Source organism: Macaca fascicularis, chromosome 10 (assembly GCF_037993035.2).
Source record: "Macaca fascicularis isolate 582-1 chromosome 10, T2T-MFA8v1.1".
Classification (NCBI taxonomy): Eukaryota; Metazoa; Chordata; class Mammalia; order Primates; family Cercopithecidae; genus Macaca; species Macaca fascicularis.
The window spans coordinates 83,112,590-83,130,641 of record NC_088384.1 but is presented as its reverse complement, the minus strand read 5'-3'; the positions used below and the strand labels follow the sequence as shown (position 1 = coordinate 83,130,641).

At 54.6% G+C, this 18,052-nt stretch overlaps 1 protein-coding gene across 8 annotated transcripts in view; it reads left to right on the top strand.

Annotated features, from left to right (window-relative positions):
• The first annotated feature begins 391 nt into the window (after nucleotides 1-391).
• Nucleotides 392-18,052, top strand: part of SMOX (spermine oxidase) — a 39,452-nt gene continuing 21,791 nt past the window's right edge. For 4 of the 8 annotated variants that reach the window (XM_074004829.1, XM_065522805.1, XM_005568421.4 and 1 more), the window contains exon 1: nucleotides 392-541. The gene's annotated coding sequence lies outside the window, so the exon portion shown is untranslated. Of the gene's footprint in view, nucleotides 542-7,275; nucleotides 7,453-18,052 lie in introns of those variants that run through there. The other 4 variants (XM_074004830.1, XM_074004828.1, XM_074004827.1 and 1 more) reach the window with 1 other exon arrangement.

The window sequence follows — 18,052 nt, the reverse complement described above, 5'->3', positions numbered from 1 at the left end:
AATTCACTTGCCCCAGTCCTGAAGCCTGTCCCCAAGCGGTTCCCTCTTGGAGGGGAGCATCAAACCCCATTTCTCCAGGGCCACCTCTACCCTCCTGGCTTCTGGACCTCTGCCGCCGTCCTATGCTACACGTCGCTGCCTGTCCTGCGGTGGGTCCCCTGCGGGAGGGGGGACCCCTGATAGGGAGGGAGGAGGTGCGGGCCCAGATTTGGGCGCGGGACCTGGGTTTCCGAGGCAGGAATCCAGCAGTCTCCGGCTTCAGCGGCTTCCAGCTTCCCGGCTCCTGGCGGGGCGGGCCCGGGGAGGAGCTCGGCGCTTCCCCGCCCAGAGGCGGAACGGAGGGCCGGGCCGGAGCGGGGTGGGTAGGGGACGCGAGGCGGAGCGGGGCCCCACACAGGCCGCGGCGGCTGGCTCGGGCCCCTACGGTCCCGGCGGCGGCTGGAGGAGGAAGCCAGGCGGCTGGCGGAGGAGGAGAGAAGGAGGAGGCCGAGACCGGTGCACCGCTCGCCGCAGACTTACTTCCCCGGCTCAGCAGGGAAAGGTACGGTGCGCCCGCTCTCCGGCCCCGGGCCCCGGCTCTCAGCCTCCCTCGGGCGCAGGCAGGGGCTGCGGCCGCAGCGAGAGGGTGAGGGGCCCGGAGCGGTCCCCGAGGGCTCGGCCGGCGCGGGGCTTGGGCGGCCAGCGCGGCGCTCGGGCGCTCGGGCGGGGGTGCGGGGCGTTCCGGGAGGCTCGCGGGGAGCGGGGGGCGCCGCGCCCCCCTGGCTCCCGCGGGGGAAAGCAGTGGTGTGGGCCGGGGTGGCGGTGATCCCGGCGCTAGGGCTGCGCGGCCCGGGCCGGGCGCCGGGGGTAGAGTGCCGGACGGACCCCCGGGCTGCGTGCGGGAGGGGAGCGTCCCGGGTGCCCGGCAGGCGCGCCCCGTGGGCGCAGACAAAGCCGGGCGCGGACGCCCCGCGACGACTCGGGCTGCCGGGAGGGTGGGCACCGGGGAGAGGACAGAAGGCTCCCGAGTGATGGCCCGAACGCCAGGAGAGGCTGTGCTGACCGCTCTGGGCTCCGGGCGTCCGGGTGGTCCCTTTGGGGCCCCGGGCAGGGTGAGGAGCTGCTTTCTCCTAAGGGCCAACTAGGGGCTTACGGGATGCCCCGGGCTTGGCGGGAGCCGGGCTCGCAAAGGGTTCGGGCGTGTTGGACGGCTCACTTTGGGGGAGGGGCTGAGGGAAGCCACTGCCCTGGGGTAGGGACGAGGGCTCCTTTAGAGCAGTTGAGGGGCCCGCGGCGCTTGAGCCAGGGGGCTTGGCCCGATGAGATACGCGCGGTTCCTGGCATGTATAGTGAGAGGTGCCCACAGGTTGTTTGCAGAACATTGCTGTTGGTGGCATATCACGTACCAATCTGTGGGGGCAAGTTGGCCATGATTGGAGCCAGCAGTAGGTGCCCTGGGGTTACCGGGAGCGGCGCGGGCCGGGGTGCCATGCATCCGAAAGTGTGTGCGGTGAAGCCCGCACATCTGCATTCGGCCACCCCTGCCCCCTTGCCTCTTGTTAGGCGGAGAAAGCATCCCAATTCCTGCCGCTGGCCCTGCCTCCGCTTGGGCTCCAAGGTCCTCTCCCTGTCCCCCTTTCTGCAGTTACCCCCGCTCTCTCCGGTGTTAGAAGTGGCTTCTTTCCCCCTGGATCGTCCATAGCTGTATGAGAAATATGCTTTGGCACCCTGTCTCTCCAATTTTGTAGCCCCCTTTTTGCCTTATTCCCTCATTCCCTCCAGCTTCAGACCTTTTTCCCTTCACAGCAAAACTTCCCTGGAGAGCCTTCTGCACTCGCTTCTTCGGAGCACAGCTCTTCCGTTCTTTAGCTGGCTTGCCCTGACTTCGGTCCCACCCCTTGACTGAAACAGCCTTAGCCAAGCTCTCCAGTGAGCTCCACGCCCCCACAAGCAAGTCTTCTTCCACCTCTCCTGGTCTCCTTGAACACTCTCCTTCAAGAACCAGTATCCTCCCTTGGCTTCTCCTGGTTTTCTTCCCTCCTTGGCTGCCGTTTTTCTTAGACTTCTTTTCAGACAACTCCTTCACTCAGCTCCAAATGTTGGAGGGCCCCAGGGCTCTGTCCACAGCCGCTTCTCTCCCCGGTCTATTTACAAACTCTTCCCCGTTTCATTCTTTCTTATGATTTAAAAAATCAAGCATCAATTTGCAAACATACAGATCTTAAATGTACATCATTCTGATAGTTTTAAATAGCAGATTTTATCTCCAGCCCCAGCCTCTCTACCTAACCCCCATCTGATGATTTTTGATGTCCTGGGTGACAAAAAACTTAATATGGATGAAAATAGAACCCTGATGGCACTCCCAGGCCTTCCCATCTCAGTGAATGACCCATCATCTACTCACTTTTTTTATTCTTATTTTTATTTTTTGAGACGGAGTTTCGCTGTTTTCGCCCAGGCTGGAGTGTGATGACATGATCGCGGCTCACTGCAACCTCCGCCTCCTGGGTTCAAGTGATTCTCCTGCCTCAGCCTCCCAAGTAGCTGGGATTACAGGCATGTGCCACCACGCCCGGCTAATTTTTATATTTTTAGTAGAGATGGGGTTTCACCATGTTGCCCAGGCTGGTCTCAAACTCCTGACCTCAGGTTATCCACCTGTCTTGGCCTCCCAAAGTGCTGGGATTACAGGCATGAGCCATTGCTCCTGGCCCATCTACTCACTTTTAAAGATGGGAAACCTAGCCAGGCGTGGTGGCTCACGTCTGTAATCCCAGCACTTTGGGAGGCCAAGGCAGGTGGATCACCTGAGGTCGGGAGTTCAAGACCAGCCTGACCAACGTGGAGAAACCCCGTCTCTACTAAAAATACAAAATTAGCTAGGCATGGTGGCACATGCCTGTAATCCCAGCTACTCAGGAGGCTGAGGCTGGGAATTGCTTGAACCTGGGAGGCGGAGGTTGCCGTGAGCCGAGATCGCGCCATCGCTCTCCAACCTGGGCAACAAAAGTGAAGCTCCATCTCAGTCAAGAAAGAAAGGAAGGAAGGGAGGGAGGGAGGGAGGCAGGAAGGAAGGAAGGGAGGGAGGGAGGGAGGGAGGGAGGAAGGAAGGAAGGAAGGAAGGAAGGAAGGAAGGAAGGAAGGAAGGAAGGGAGGAAGAAAGATGGGAAACCAGGGGCACAACTCCACCAAGAGCAAGTCCTTTTGGTTCTTTTCACAAAATTGATCTCAGGCCTGCCCTCTGTGCTCTGACTCCACTGTTACGGCCCCAGGCTACCTGCCCCAAGCCAAGCCAAGCCACCTAACCCTCTCCCCAGGTCTGCACTTGCCCTCCTCTGATCTATTTTAGTAGAGCAGCAAGAATGATATAGAAACTGTTGATGGGACCATCTCATTTCTCTAAAATTCTTGATAGCTCCCTATCACACTTGATTAAAATCTCAAAGCTTTCCCTCAGCCTACAAGACCCTTCCCATTCTGGCCACAGCTGACCTCCCCAGCCTTATCTTGACCACTGTCTCCTCTGCATTCTCCCTGACAGACACATCTGAATCATTTCTGCCCTTTGGACACCCTAAGCTCTCTCCTGCCCCAGGGCCTTTGCTTGTGCTATCTTTCCTGCCACGAGTGTTTTTCCAGTGCCCTTTACTGGCCTGGCTTTTCTCCTTCTTATTTTTAAGGTCTTCACTTAATTATACCTTCCTCAAATGCCTTCCCAGTCTTGGGAAGTCCCCCATAATTCATCATAGCACCTGACTTACTTTCTATATTATATTTATCACAGTTTACAACCATTTGTTACAGTTGTTTGTATATTTGACTTATCTGGCTTCTTAAGGGCCGGAACCTTGACTGAAAGGACCAGTGCTGTATCTGGAGCCTCTAGCACAGTGCCTGGCATATAGCTGATGCCCAGGAAATCTGAAGCCAGGTGGGCAGATTGGGGCTGGGTTGGGCAGACAGGTGGGTATTGCAGTGAGCACAGGAGCCCCCTTTAAACTTCAAGTGACCCTGAGGATTTTAATTTTTTTTCCACAAAAGCAGTTGTGCAGATTGCTGCAAGAATCTAAGGGCGCCAATGGGATGTGAAAAAGGGAAGTGGAGAAGGTACGGGTGGCTCGAGAGCAGGCCTGTATGTCGAGGGCAGCCGGTGGGATGTGAGTCTGTGCGTGTCACTGTGGTTGGGGTAAATGATTTCCTTTGCTTTCTTTGGTAGAAATCCAGGCTGGGTCAGCAGAAGGATATGTGTGCATGTTGGGTGGGAGGGAGATTCTCTAGCTCGCAAGATGTGGGCAGCCTGGGCAGCCAGGAATTGATTTCAGCCCACTCTCTTGGGGGACTGCTGGGTGCCTAGCCCTGGGGTGGTCTCTCTCTAGACTCTTGCCTTTCTACCCACAGCTTTCCTGTTTGCACAGAGGAGCCAGTTGAGTGTTAAATTGTGTGGCTGGTACTCTCAGAATGGAAGGCTGAGAGCTAGGGGACCTCAGATCTGGAAGGGAGGGGAGCTGGGCCCTGGACAGGGGACAGGGGTGGACCAAGGTAACACCACGACGTGGGTGCTAGAACTAGGGGCAGTGGTCCAGATCTGGGATCGGGCTGGCATGCCTAGGAAAGGCCTTGAGCTGGGATAGGTGGGGATGAGGAGGGCATCCTGGGTGGGAGGAATCAAGCAGAGGTCAAGAGGCAGGGCAGGGCCCTGGCATATTCACTGGATGCCCTGCATTGTTCTAAGGACTTTGCAAATGTTAACTCCTTTAATCCTCCTAAAGGCTCTATAAGGTAGGTCTTATTCCCATTTTACAGATGGGAAGACTGAGGCAAAGTCATACAACTAAATAATGACAGAATGAGGATTGAATCCAAACATTTTACGGATGGGAAGACTGAGTCATAGTCATACAACTAAATAATGACAAAGTGAGGATTGAATCTAAGCAACTTGACTCCAGAATCCATGTTCAAAATCAGTACACTCTGCTACTTCTCTCATGCCTCTCAGTTATGTGTCAGCCAAGGGCTTCCTAAGAAGAGGCTTTTCCTGCCTCCCAGAGTGCCTGGCCTTGGGGGCTGGGGAGGTGGGAAAGAAGTTACACCCTTTAAGGTAGAAGGGATCCTCGCTTGGAGTGGGTAACCGAATTTTTCTGCTTCATGCCCCGCTTTTTCTTCCAGGAGGGGCTCCAGACCCAGACCAATGGGTTGGGCATCACGTACACTGTGATTTTGGGGTGCTGGGAAGGTCTGCTGCTTCTGGTCAGCTACTGCTTTCTGCCTGAGATGCCATCATTAGAATGTCACCCTTCTGGGTTTAGCATTGCCCTCGTCATCTGCCTGTAAAATGGGATTAGAGGGACTTTTTTTCTTTGCTCCCTGGAGGTCACATGCTTGAGTGCCTTCTCCTTGTAGACTCTGAAAGGAGGAAAGGCTTCCCCTGGGATGCCAGGCTGAGGAACTGGGCCAGGAAGGGGGGAGGAGGGTGTGACAGCTCTGCCCTGGGAGGCTTTCCTGTTTGGCATGAGGATGGCTCTGGGCAGGTGACCTGGCCTCCCAAGGACCTGACTGGCTGGCTGAGGAACGGTTTGCTGACCACACAGGGATGGGGTCTGTTTTCTCCGAATTCTGAGCCCCAGAGTTGAGGGGATCTGCTCATCTATCTGGACAGATCCTGCCAGCCTCCTAGGAAGACAGGGAGCAGGGTTCGTGGAAACTGAGGCACAGGGAAAACATTGCTGTCGGAAGCTCACCAGCCTTCATGGTTGTCAGGAAGGGCTCCCTTCTCTGGCAGGGGAGCATGGAGGAGGCCTGTCCACGATGCCCAAGTCCTTGTCTGCTGAGTTGCAGTGAAGGCTGTGGCTGAGCCTGAGGTGGACAGGCTAGAGCTGAGGTGGACTTCCTGACAAGTAGACACTGGGCCTTGTTAGCTGTGGTTAGCACCTGGCATCTCCTGTGCCCCAGCCTGGTGTTCAGAGCCTTTGGGAACACAGGACATGGTTCCTGCTCTCCAGGAAATAAACGTGAGCCATGCCAGGTGTGATACAATGAGGTCCTCCTCCCAGAGGAGGTGGTGCTTTGGGAGGGTTCTGAAATCTTGGGCGGCTTTGGCTGACAGAGGAGGGGATGGCATTCCTAAGGTGGAGGAGAAGTGGGTTGAAGCCAGGCCTGGAGTGGTTTGAAGCCAGGTTGGGAAAGGCCTTGGCTGCCAAGCTGCTGAGTCTGGCCTTGATTCAGTAGGCCCTGGGGAGCCTTTGAAGGTTATAGGGCATGGGGGCAATTACCTGATTAGAGCAGTGGTCTATAAAAGTGCTTTTCAGACTCGAGTGCACATAGATCACCTAGGCAGCTTGTTAAAATGCAGGTCTGTCCTGTCTGATTCAGCAGGTCTGGGGTGAGGCCTGTGACTCTGCATTTCTTTCTTTCTTTTTTTTTTTTTTTTTTTGAGACGGTGTCTTGCTCTGTTGTCCAAGCTGGAGTGCAATGACAGGATCTCGGCTCACTGCAACCTTCGCCTCCTGGGTTCAAACGATTCTCCTGCCTCAGCCTTCTGAGTAGCTGGGATTACAGGTGCCCACCACCATCTTTAGTAGAGACAGGGTTTCACCATGTTGGTCAGGCTGGGCTCGAACTCCTGGCTTCAAGTGATCCGCCTGCCTCAGTCTCCCAAAGTGCTGGGATTACAGGCGTGAGCCGCTGTGCCCCGCCTGAGACTGCATTTCTAACAAGCTTCTTGGCAGTGCAGTGCTGCTGCTCCATGGAGCGTGCTTTGTATAGCAAGGATTTAGACTGGAGTCTTGAGGGATGAGTGCAGTTCAGGTGGGTGGAACAGGTAAAGGGAACCACCTTGGCTCCTGCGGCTCCTGTGTTTCAGGATGTGTAGGGAGCTGCCGGTGTAGGGGGTGGGGGCGGTGTAGGTGGGCTGGGGGCAGGACAGAGGGGACTGTAGAAGATGTGAGATGCAGGGGCTCTGCTGGGAGCTGGAGCTGTGTGAGGGCCTCCAGGTGCTTGGGTCATAGGCCAGGAACATAGGTCTGATTTCCAGGGCCCCTAACTGTAAGGAGCTCCCAAGACTATGAGTGGGTACCTTGAGTGACTGTATCCCAGGGCAGGGTGACATGCAGACAGCACGGGGGGCACCTTATCTCTGCCCACAGCTGAGCTTGGCACTGACAGCAACCAATCTGGAGTGAGCAGCCTTCCTCCAGCCAGGGCAGGGCGGAGAGATTGGGGAAACAGCTGATCCAGCCCTCTAGCTCCAGTTGTGACGTGTCCTCATAAAAGACCATAGTCTCCACAGCTGCCGGGCCATCACCCCAGTATGTGCAGTGCCCGTCACCCTGACTCAAGTCCTTGTTGCCTGATGGTTACGTGAGCTGCTGTTGGGGGATCTTATCCCACTCTGGCCACCTCTGCGGTATACATGGGAGTAGCGGGGGCCTGGATGCTTCTCTCTGCTCTGCCCTGGCTGGGCCACTACAGGCAAGTGTCTGCTCCTCTCTGAGGTGTCAGTCTCCTCATCTGTAAACTGAGGGGTTCAGGTCCCTCCTTGGGGGGTTATCACAGGGTTTGTTGGGTGGGGCATTGCATCTTCCCAGAAAGTCAGCTTAACACATTTTAGTTTAATCTTAAATATTAAAGTTAACATTAAAACTTACATGGGGTCGAATTAGCAATTTGCTTGCAAGAAACCAGGTTGCTTTGTGGCTCTCCCAAGGCCCTTTGCACCTCAGACTCTAAATGGCCTGCGGTGGGTATCTGAGGACACTGGTCGGTTGAGTCCCCCCAGATGCTAGCAGGGGGGTAGCAGTCACCACACCTAAAGGAAGGTGCAGAGGGCAGACACAAAGGGCAAAGGTTCAGCTGCCCTGGGCAGTGCCATGAGGGGCTGGCAGGGTAGGAGTTGACTGGCTTTCAGTCTGAGCTCCCTAGATATCCCACATACGCCTCCTCAAAGGAGGGCAAGGCCAAGCCAATCACACCCCACTTTGATCCCTGCCCCTGGGCCAGGCTGTCCTGCGGGATGGGAGGGGATAACGTTTCTCAAAGACTGTTCTGGGCAGTCTCAAGGGTTCACGGGACAAATAAGGGTAGAAACTGGCAAATTCACTCCACTACCCTATGGGAGGTTCAGAATACGTTTAAGAGAATTAAAGGCCCTGACAAGTCCTGTAGAAAAGAAACTGTTGAGTGTTTCCCAGCCTGATCTGACCATGGAAATCTTTTTTTAAACGACTGCCAATAATGTCCCACCCACCAGGAAAACACCTGCTGGGAGGAGCTGATGTGGAAAGATGCTGCCCACTGGAAGGCTATGAACGTGGTAGCACAGGTGGACTTCCTGGTAGAGGTGGACTTGGTGGGATGGGCACATTTGGACAATCAGTAGAAGAAAAGAGCACTGCAGAGAGAGAGAGATGCCAGGCTCCCCTCTGAGGCCTCAGTTTCTTCATCTCTGTAAATCTTTGCCCTCCATGTCTGCCTCCCCACCTTCCTTTGGGTGTAGTGACTGCTACCTCCCTGCCAGTGCCTGTGGGGACCTCAACTGACCAGGGCCCTCAGATGTGCCTATTCCACCTCTACCAGGAAGCTCCCCGCCATCCTTCCTTTTCTCCCTGGTATTTCTGGGCTGAGAGCCAGCCCTGGGTTCTTTTGGCAATGGCTGTGCCTCACTGGGTAAGCGAGGAAGGATCTGGAAGGACCTGTCTGGTGCCTGGGATCCCCAGGTAGCTGGGCCTGGGTCTTCTGGATTCTTTTTCTTTTTTTTGAGATGGAGGCTCACTCTGTCGCCCAGGCTGGAGTGCAGTGGCGTAATCTCGGCTCACTGCAACCTCCACCTCCTGGGTGCAAGCAATTATCTTGCCTCAGCCTCCTGAGTAGCTGGGATTACAGGCGCTCACCACCATGCCCGGTTAATTTTTGTGCTTTTAGTAGAGACGGGGTTTCACCGTGTTGGCCAGGCTGGTCTGAAACTCCTGACCTCAGGCAGTCTTCTCGCCTTGACCTCCCAAAGTGCTAGGATTACAGATGTGAGCCAGCCCGGCCGTCTTCTGGATTCTGAGAGGGCCTTTTCCTTATACCTCCTGGGCATCTCCTTGCTCTGCAAGTTCTCCCCAGCCTTTCATCTCAGAGCTTAACACAGCAGGGTTGTGAACTCTGAACAAGAAGCTAAGCCTCTCTGTGCCTCTGTTCCCTCATTTGTACCACGAGGCTAATATTTCCTCCCTCCTAGGGTGGCTGGGTTGTTGTGACACTCTAATACCGGTTGGCTGCTCTTACTACTGTGATTGACATGGCTGGAGGAGGGACCCTGGGGAGGGTCCTGTCATCGTGGACATGAGGGAAGAAGGCAAGAACCAGCAGAAAGCAGCACAAGGCTTAGGGTGGGGTCCTGGTTAGACCAGAGCAGCCTGCAGAGGAGAAGAGTGAGGGTGCAAGTAGCTAGCAGGACTGGCTTCCTGGAGGAATGGCCAGTGGGGTGGGGAGATCTGGACAGAATGAGAAGTCACAGGTTTGGGTCTGAGAGTCAGAGGATCCTGGTGGGTGTGTGTAGGAGACAGGCGGCCTGCGGGCAGGGAGGAGGCGTCAGGGACTGCCTTGGTTCACTGGGCTGTGGCAGCCCACAGAAGGTTTTGAGCAGGACAGTGATGTGATCAGAGCAGTGCATTAGTGAGAAAGGAGGCAGGGTGTGAGTGATGGTGGGCTGTGGGCGGGGACGGTGCTGTGCCCCTTCATGGACTTGAAGCTTGGGGAGGGGCCAGGTTACAGTCGTGACCCTCATTCTCAGACTCTCAGGGCAGTCAGTGAGGCTACCCTGCCTTGCCTCTACCACACCTCCTTTCCTCTTCAGTGTGAGGCTCTTTGTTCAGCAGCTCAGGTTGGGGAGATGGGGTGTGGTTGTTTTTTTTTTTTTTTAGAGTCTCACTCTGTTGCCCAGGCTGGAGTGCAGTGGTGCCTCCCCGGTTCACGCCATTCTCCTGCCTCAGCCTCCCAAGTAGCTGGGACTACGGGCGCCCGCCACCATGCCCGGCTAATTTTTTGTATTTTTAGTAGAGATGGGGTTTCATCATATTAGCCAGGATGGTCTCGATCTGCTGACCTTGTGATCTGTCCGCTTCTGCCTCCCAAAGTGCTGGGATTACAGGCGTGAGCTACCGCGCCCTGCCGGGATGTGGTATTTTAAATAGTACCCAGGAGGAGCTACGGTGGTGCTTGAGGCAACGTTGGCCCTCCGACCTGACCCGGAGGCCCTGGTGGGGCATGCTCAGTGGATTTTCCTACCCAACCCCAGCTCCACTCTCTTGTCCTCCTTTGCCCCTTTGCCTTTCTTCCTCAAGCACGTAGGAGCCCACTGCTTTCTAAATCCAGGGCTGGGAGGTTGGAGGATGAGGAAAAGCATCTGGGTTCTGGTGGAGCATGGTGGCCTAGCTGGGGGCCATTGCAGTACCCCTTAGTCCAGATTCCCTTCTTCACCTGCTTCTTGAGGGATGGCATTAAGGAAGGTGTGACTTAAAGCCAGAAGAACGAGCACCTGGGAATGAGTTGCAATTTATTAGAAAACAGAACAAAGAATCTAGCCACCCCTGCCAACTCTGTGCCAGGCCCTGGCAGACACATGGGTCCTGTCTTCCCCATACAGCCTCATGGGGCCTGAGTGAGGCATGATGGGTCTCACTCAGGTTCTGGGACATCTGGCTTGATGCCCTTTCCTCAACCCCATGGCTCTCTCAGAGCCTGTCCTCATACCTTCAGCTGCTCCCCACCCATAACCAGACCTCCGGGACAGCCCAACTCAGCCACCGCACCTCTGATTGTGGCGGGTGGTGGTGATACTCCATGCAGGCTGAGTTGGCTGGATTTTAGGATGACTCAAGCAGGAGACACCCAGGACCACCAAGGGGCATATATTCTTAGGAAATATTTTTAAATGATGCCTTTAAATGTTAAACACACAGGGACCTTTTTCTCTCTCTTATTTTGGAAAATAATAATAAAAAAAATCATACGCAATGCAAAACCTGGAGAGTTAATCTGAAAAGGTTCGGAGTTTAAAAAGTAACTCAAGGAAAGACAATGAACTTGACTTCTTCATTAGATTTTTTTCTTTTTTCTTTTTTTTTTTTTGAGACAAAGTTTTACTCTTGTTGCCCAGGCTGGAGTGCAATGGCATGATCTTGGCTCACTGCAACCTCCACCTCCTGGGTTCAAGCCATTCTCCTGCCTTAGCCTCCCGAGTAGCTAGGATTACAGGTACCCGCCACCATACCCGGCTAATTTTTGTATTTTTAGTAGAGACGGGGTTTCACCATGTTGGCCAGGCTGGTCTCAAACTCCTGACTTCAAGTGATCCGCCCACTTCGGCCTTCCAAAGTGCTGAGATTACAGGCATGAGCCACTGCACCCAGCTGCTTCTTCATTAGATTTTAAAAAGAGCAAGGCCTGAGGCTTAATATATTACTAAGTAAAGTTCAGAGGCAGGCTCATGGCAGGCTGTGGAACCTCTCTGAATCTCAGTTGCCTCCTCTGTAGTATGGGGGTATTGATGTGAGGATTGAGATATTCCACACAAAACGCTTGGCACTGCACTCTGTATCTCAGACCTATTCAGCTAAAAATAGAGTGATAACAATGATGACAGGATTTTAAGAACAGACCTTTCTTGATGCTTCAAAAGCTAGTGAGTTATTCTGTCTTTGAACTCCACAAAAGGGCCTAAAGAATATGTTTATGTCCAAACTCAGCGTCTCAACTCCGTAGGGGTTTTATGGATTAAATCATGGGTGCATGGCCCATGTGTGCATTTTGAAATGAACCTCAGTGGCTTTTGAGACCTGGTTCCAGCTCTCACTTGGGTGGGGGACTGGGCTTCATGGTTGAATTCTATGGAAAGTGCTTTATTGGTTAGTCCTGTGGACTTGCTAGGAGAGCACAGTTAATGTGCCCTGAAGTCACCAGGAGGGGAAAGTCTTGGGCCAGTGATCGAGGACCGTCTAGAGGCAGTTATGAGTTACTTGCTTTTTGAATTTTCTTTTGTGCTGGCCAAAGCAATTAGAACTTGTCCCTGGCCCTGTTTATGGAGGAGGAGATCGAGGGTGAAGGACTGGGGCCTGGCTAGTTTAGTGCCTGGCAAGCCTAATCCAGCTGCATGGGGCAGGGAGACCAGGATGACCTGCAGGGACCCCACTAAGTGCCCAGGCCAGAAAGCAGGTAGCTGTGGCAGCCCCAGGCTTTGGCAGTGAAGCTGGAGTGAGCCGTCAGGCCTTGAGATGACTCCTGCCAGCCCCAAGTGCCTGGCACAATGTGTGCATATCAGTATGTGGGGAGGAGTAAGATGGGAGAATTGCCAAGTCAGGGCAGTCCTCAGGCCTGCAGCACCCCTGGGGAGGCTGAGTGGGGGGGCCTGAGGTCAGAGCAAGGGTTGAGCAGTGTTGCCCCACCCTGCCCCTCGCTCCGTCCAGGTGGCCTCTGTCATGCCTCTGAACCTCTTGGGGCCCGTTTCCTCATCTGTAAAATGGGCAGCAGGGAGTTTATGATTATTAAAAGATGCAATGAATGGAAAGTGCCCAGCAAAGGGCCTGGCACAAGAGGGGCAAAATAGAGGTTTGCTGTGAGGTTCATCTGGTGACTAGATTTTTCTTTGGATATTTTCCTTTTTTCGTTTTGGGATTATGTATGCCACCTTTGCTCTATGATAAATTATGTTGCGTGGACACCGTAAGAGAGGTATTTGTGCTGGAAAAGGGTTTACAGTGGAGGAAGACCCTTCCCCACCTTCTGGGAGGAAGGCTGCCCGGATCCAGCACAGCTCAGACAGCTCTGACACTGGGGCTGTCGTGTCTCTCTGTGGGCAGAAAGCACAGGTCCCAGGCTGGGCGGAGTGGGACCTTGTGGCTCAGGAGACAGGATGGGCTTGCCGGAGACCCCACCCCCTCCCCAGGGCTGGAGCTGAAGCACAGTTGGGCTTTGTGCAGAGTCACGAGGGGCCGCTGAGGGGGAACTGCGCCCGGGCTGAGCTCACAGGCCTCAGTTCTTGTGAGTGGTTTTGAAAGAGTCAGCGGAAAGTGCTGACTGGGCTGTTCTCCTTCACCCCAGAATTGTGATGCTGCGGCTCCTGGCAGGGATAGGGGAGAAGCCCCACTGGGAAGCCACCCCCTCAGCTGCCAGCTCACACCTCCTAGGCGTCAAGTGTCCAGGCTGCAGAATGGGCGGATCTCTGTGCCGGGTGGTGCTGGGGACACTGACTCACATCGGGGCCGTGCCTGCAGGTGATGCCTGATGCAGGGGGCTGTGTTTCGGGGTGTGCTTGGCCCTGCAATAGCAGGCGGCTTGGAGAAACTCTCCCAACCCTGCTGTTAGCCAGGAGGAGAGAACTGGGCTTAGTAATCAGACCCCTGGGCTGACCTCCCCACTGCAGTCCTGCACTGAGGTATTTGGCTTCTGTCATTTTTCTGACCCCACCAGCTTGTTGTGAAGGGCAAAGATGATGACCAGTTGACACAGTTAGAACTGGTCTGGGTTTGTCCCAGTGGTGTCATGCCTGCTCACCCAGGTCATGCTGATGTGGCCCTTGCCCTCACCCCACATCCTGCCATTCAGCAAGTCCCCAGGAGGTTGACACAGCACTGCACCTCTGCTGCAGCGTTGCCTTGGCAGGAGGCTTTCCCTGACGCCCCTGTGCAAACAGTTTCCGGTCTCTCCGCCCTGCTTTTCCCTGACCTGACAGATCCTTAAGGGGGGCATCTGGGTGTTGCAGTATCCCCAGTGCCTCAGACAGTGCCTGGCACAGGTAGCCCTCCAGAAAGCTTTTTGAATGAATGAAAAATCTGTCCCCTGCTACTCCCCTCCCTGCCTTAGGCCTCACTCACGAACCGTGTCTGTGCTTTTCTCCAGTCTCCTTAGCACTGGCCCCACCCTAGGCTGGAAACGTGCCCCCCACCTGCCCGGTGCCCATCCAGACTCCCATTCGCGGCGGCCACCGGGTTGCAGGGCCTGTGTGTCTCCAGCGCCTGTGCCTGCCCCGCCCCCTTCCTGGTGCCTTGGGTGGCAGGTCGTGTGCCTCCTGGCAGGTGTGCGTCCTGCCCTTCCCCAGGGTGCCTCAGGGAGCCAACCTGCATGGCTGACTTGCCCAGGAAGCACAGGGCGGCACGGGTGGGGCTGGGGCAGGCCCTGAGCGGAGGCGGGAGGTGTGTTCTCCCCACCTGACGCTGGAAGGCTTCCCCACTCCCCACTTCCGACTCCCAACTCCCAGGGCGGGGTGAGGCGGCTGCCAAAGTTATGGAGGAAGCTCAGGAGAGTGCATAGCGTGGGACCAGGGGATTCCAAGCCGGTCCAGGTGAGTTCTGGGAGAGAGCGAAAAGGGACAGCTTTGGAATCACATGTTGAGAGATGATCCTGTTAGCAGTGCCTCTGAGCCTCTGCATGTGCAGTTTCCCTGCGTGGAGCTCACTTCTCTCTCCTGGGAATTTCCGCCTCCTCTTCCACCCTCCATTAGGTCTTCCTTCCCATCGTCTCTTGAATTCATCATGATCCTTATTTCTGTACCTTTGAGTTCACTGGCTGTGAGCCTCAGGGCAGGGCCCTGTCTCTTTAATCCACTGCTGCGGAATCTCCAGGGGCTGATGCAGGGCCAGGCAAGGGTGCATCTTGTGGGAGACAAAACATACAAATATAGGTCTCTCTAAGGGCTTCTGATGAGGAGCCTGGGACCCAGCAGAGAGCAGAACAGATGTGATGGTCATTCCCATTTTGTGGATGAGGAAACAGTCTTTCCAAGATCACTCAGAGCTAGACCCCATCCCTGCTTCCTGGCTCCCGTCCTCTAGGGGAGCAGTCCCAGCACAGAGGTTGGACCTGAAGAGGGTGTTGAGATGCAGAGAGAAAGACGGGGAAGATGCGACTATGTGTGGCGGTGTGTGAACAAGGTTGGGCAAGGACATCTGTGTGGCCTGAGGTGCTTTGTATGCCTGGAGAGCAGGGGGCTTTGGGAGCTGGGCAGCAGCGGGGTGGAGGGAGACCCAAGCCTAAGGCCAGGGTGGAGAGCTTGGGCACTGCCTGGCCTTGTGGCTCTCTCTGCCTCCTCCTCTCCTGCACTGTCAGACCCCAGTGGCTCTGGGCTGGCCAGGAGGCTGCGATTGGAACCTGAGCCTTGGCTGTACATTAGCATCATGTAGGTCCTTAAAGAAAAAAAAAAGTCCATGGTTGGGCCCCACCCCAGAGATGACCTGGTATAGGTAGGGGTTATTTGTAAAAATCTCCAGGTGAGTCTAATGTACTGTCTGGAAGACGTTCCTGTCTCTTGGGCCTTGTAAGCTGTAGGACCTGGAGCAGGCTACCTGCCCACTTCATCCTAGCTCTGCATGTCAGAACAGCGGGGTCTGAGGCCCTGAGTGGGATTGGTTGGGGGAGTGTTTACCTGATCCACTTTGGGGAGTCTCTGTGGGGAGAGAGACGCTGACTCTTAGTTATCTATTGTCGGCTAACCAGTGACCCCAAAACCGGTAGCTTAAAATGGCAGTAAACATTTATTACGCTCACAGTTTGTGTAGGTCGGGAATTTGGTAGCAGTTCAGTTGGGTGGTTCTGGCTCGGGCTCTCTCATGAGGTTGCAGTCACAGTGTCAGCCAGCGCTGCAGACATCTGAAGGGGCAGGAGGATTTGCTTCTGAGACAGTGAGCTCACATGCGTGGCAGGACGGTTTGGCTGTTTATGGGAGGGCTCAGTTCCGTGCCCTGTGGGCTGCCCCAGGGTTGCCTGAGTGTCCTTCCCACATGGTGACTGGCTTCTCCCAGAGTAAGCTGCCCCAGGGAGCAAGGTGGAAGCCACAGTGTCTTTTATGTCTAGTTTCAGAAGTAACATTCCATAATTTCTGCCATATCCTATTGGCTGCAATGGTCAGCTTGGGAGAGAACTACACCAAGGCATGAATCCCAGGAGGCGGGGATCACTGAGGGGCATCTTAGAGGCTGGTGGCCACACAGATTGTTCTGTTGTTGCACCTGCAGCCTCACAGCCCTAGCCTAGGAGCTCCAAGCACCCCTACCAAGTAGGATAGCAGGGCGACCCTTCTATCCTGTTCTTCCCATTGTTAGTCCATAACTGTATCTCTGTGGGGTATGGTGGCTCTCTCTGAGGCCTGGTGGCTCTGCTCTGGAATCATTCTGCAGGGGGATCTGTGATCTTTCTACTGGCTGGGCTTCCTTCATCCCCACCCCTGCCTCTTACCCGGCCCAATCTTCCCTGCAGTGACTACCACTAGTGTGCAGACTGGGGCCTGTAGGAAAACATAAGGACTGTTGCTGCTACACACCTGGCTCTGGGATAAGCCCTCTGCATGCATTGTCACACACCCCTGTGGGGCAGGCACACTTTATCCCCATTTTACTGATGAGGAAACTGAGGCTCAGATCACTCATCTAATAAGTGGTGGGGATTCAAATGACTGGTATTCAAAAGCCAGTATCACACCCCAGGACCTGTGTGAAAACTGTGGTACTATAAGGTGTTCCCAAAGGATAGGCCTGTTTATTAAGTTGGGTCATCAAATGAAACATAAGGAAATATGCTTTCATGATTTGTGTGTGTGTGTAAGAGAAGTGTCTCTTCCTGGGGTTCCCCAAGGGCTGTGGTGACTTGGGTACCTCAAAACAAGGCTGATACCTTGGTCTTGAGGCTAGTATTCCCTCTCTGGGTTTCAGCTGTGTTAGGAGACTTTTTTTCTAAGGAAGCGAGCAGCTGTGAGCACCATCACCTATTGACCCTCTCCTGCCAGTGGCCTCGTCTGCTGTTATCAAGGGCAGCCTTGCACCAGCGTATTCGCCAGGGCAGTGACCGGTTCTGTGGTCTTTTTTTTTATTTAGAGACAAGGTCGCCCATAGTGGAGTAGAGTGGCATGATCATAGCTCATTGCAGCCTTACACACCTGGGCTCGGGTGATCCTCCCACCTCAGCCTTTGGAGTAGCTGGGACTCCAGTTGTGCATCACCATGCCCTAGCTAAGTTTTTTTTTTTTTTGACATGGAGTCTCGCTCTGTCGCCCAGGCTGGAGTGCAGCGGGGTGATCTTGGCTCACTGTAACCTCTGCCTCCCAGGTTCAAGCGATTCTCCTGCCTCAGCCTCCTAAGTAGCTGGGATTAACAGGTGCATGTCACCCCTTCTGGCTAATTTTTGTATTTTTAGTAGAGACGGTGTTTCACCCTGTTGGCCAGGCTGGTCTCGAACTCCTGACCTCGTGATTCACCTGCCTCGGCCTCCCAAAATGCTGGGATTACAGGCGTGAACCACTGTCCCCAGCCCTAGCTAACTTTTAAATTTTTATTTTTGTAGAGACAGGGTCTTGCTGTGTTGCCCAGGCTGGTCTCAACTTCCTGACCTCAAGCAATCCTCCTGCCTCAGCTTCCTAAAGCACTGGAATTATAGGCATGAGCCGCCATGCTGGGCCTGGTCTTTCTTACACCTGTGTGGTTGATGACTTCCTGCAGGGGAATTCAGAGTTGGGGTGTTAGGTCTTGCTTACAGGGAGGGAATCCAGACCATGGGGTCTTATCTTGAGAGCCACTAAAGGAAGCTGCAGTAGACTTTGCTGGGGTTACAGGAGGCTGGTGAATAGGTTCGGGAGTCAGGGCTGGCCTCTCTCAGGGTAGGGGTGATTTTCCCTATTAGACAAATGGGGAAAATGAGGTTCAAGTGCTAACAGACTCTCCCAAGGCCACACTGGTTAGTGGCAGAGGCTGCTGCCTGGGCAATTCATCTTCTCTAGTAGCATCCTGGAGTGGCATATCCTCCCAGCAGATCTCTGGTTGCTGAGAGGGCATGGAGCTTGCCTACCTCTGGAAGATCTGGAATCTGATTGGAAGAATGTGGGTTCTGTCTGCTGAGTGATGACTATCTATCTGGCAAGCCAGGGACGTCTGCAGATAGACATACACAAAGATGGGAAGCAGGGTGTGGGGTGTGAGGAGACTGAAAGTGGAAACTGAGTTGGTGGGGCTGGCCCAGAGCTTGAAAGGTTCAGAGGTGTTCAGAGCAATTGTGCCCAGGGCCTGACCTAATCTATTGTCAGAGTGTGATCAAGTGGCTAATTTTT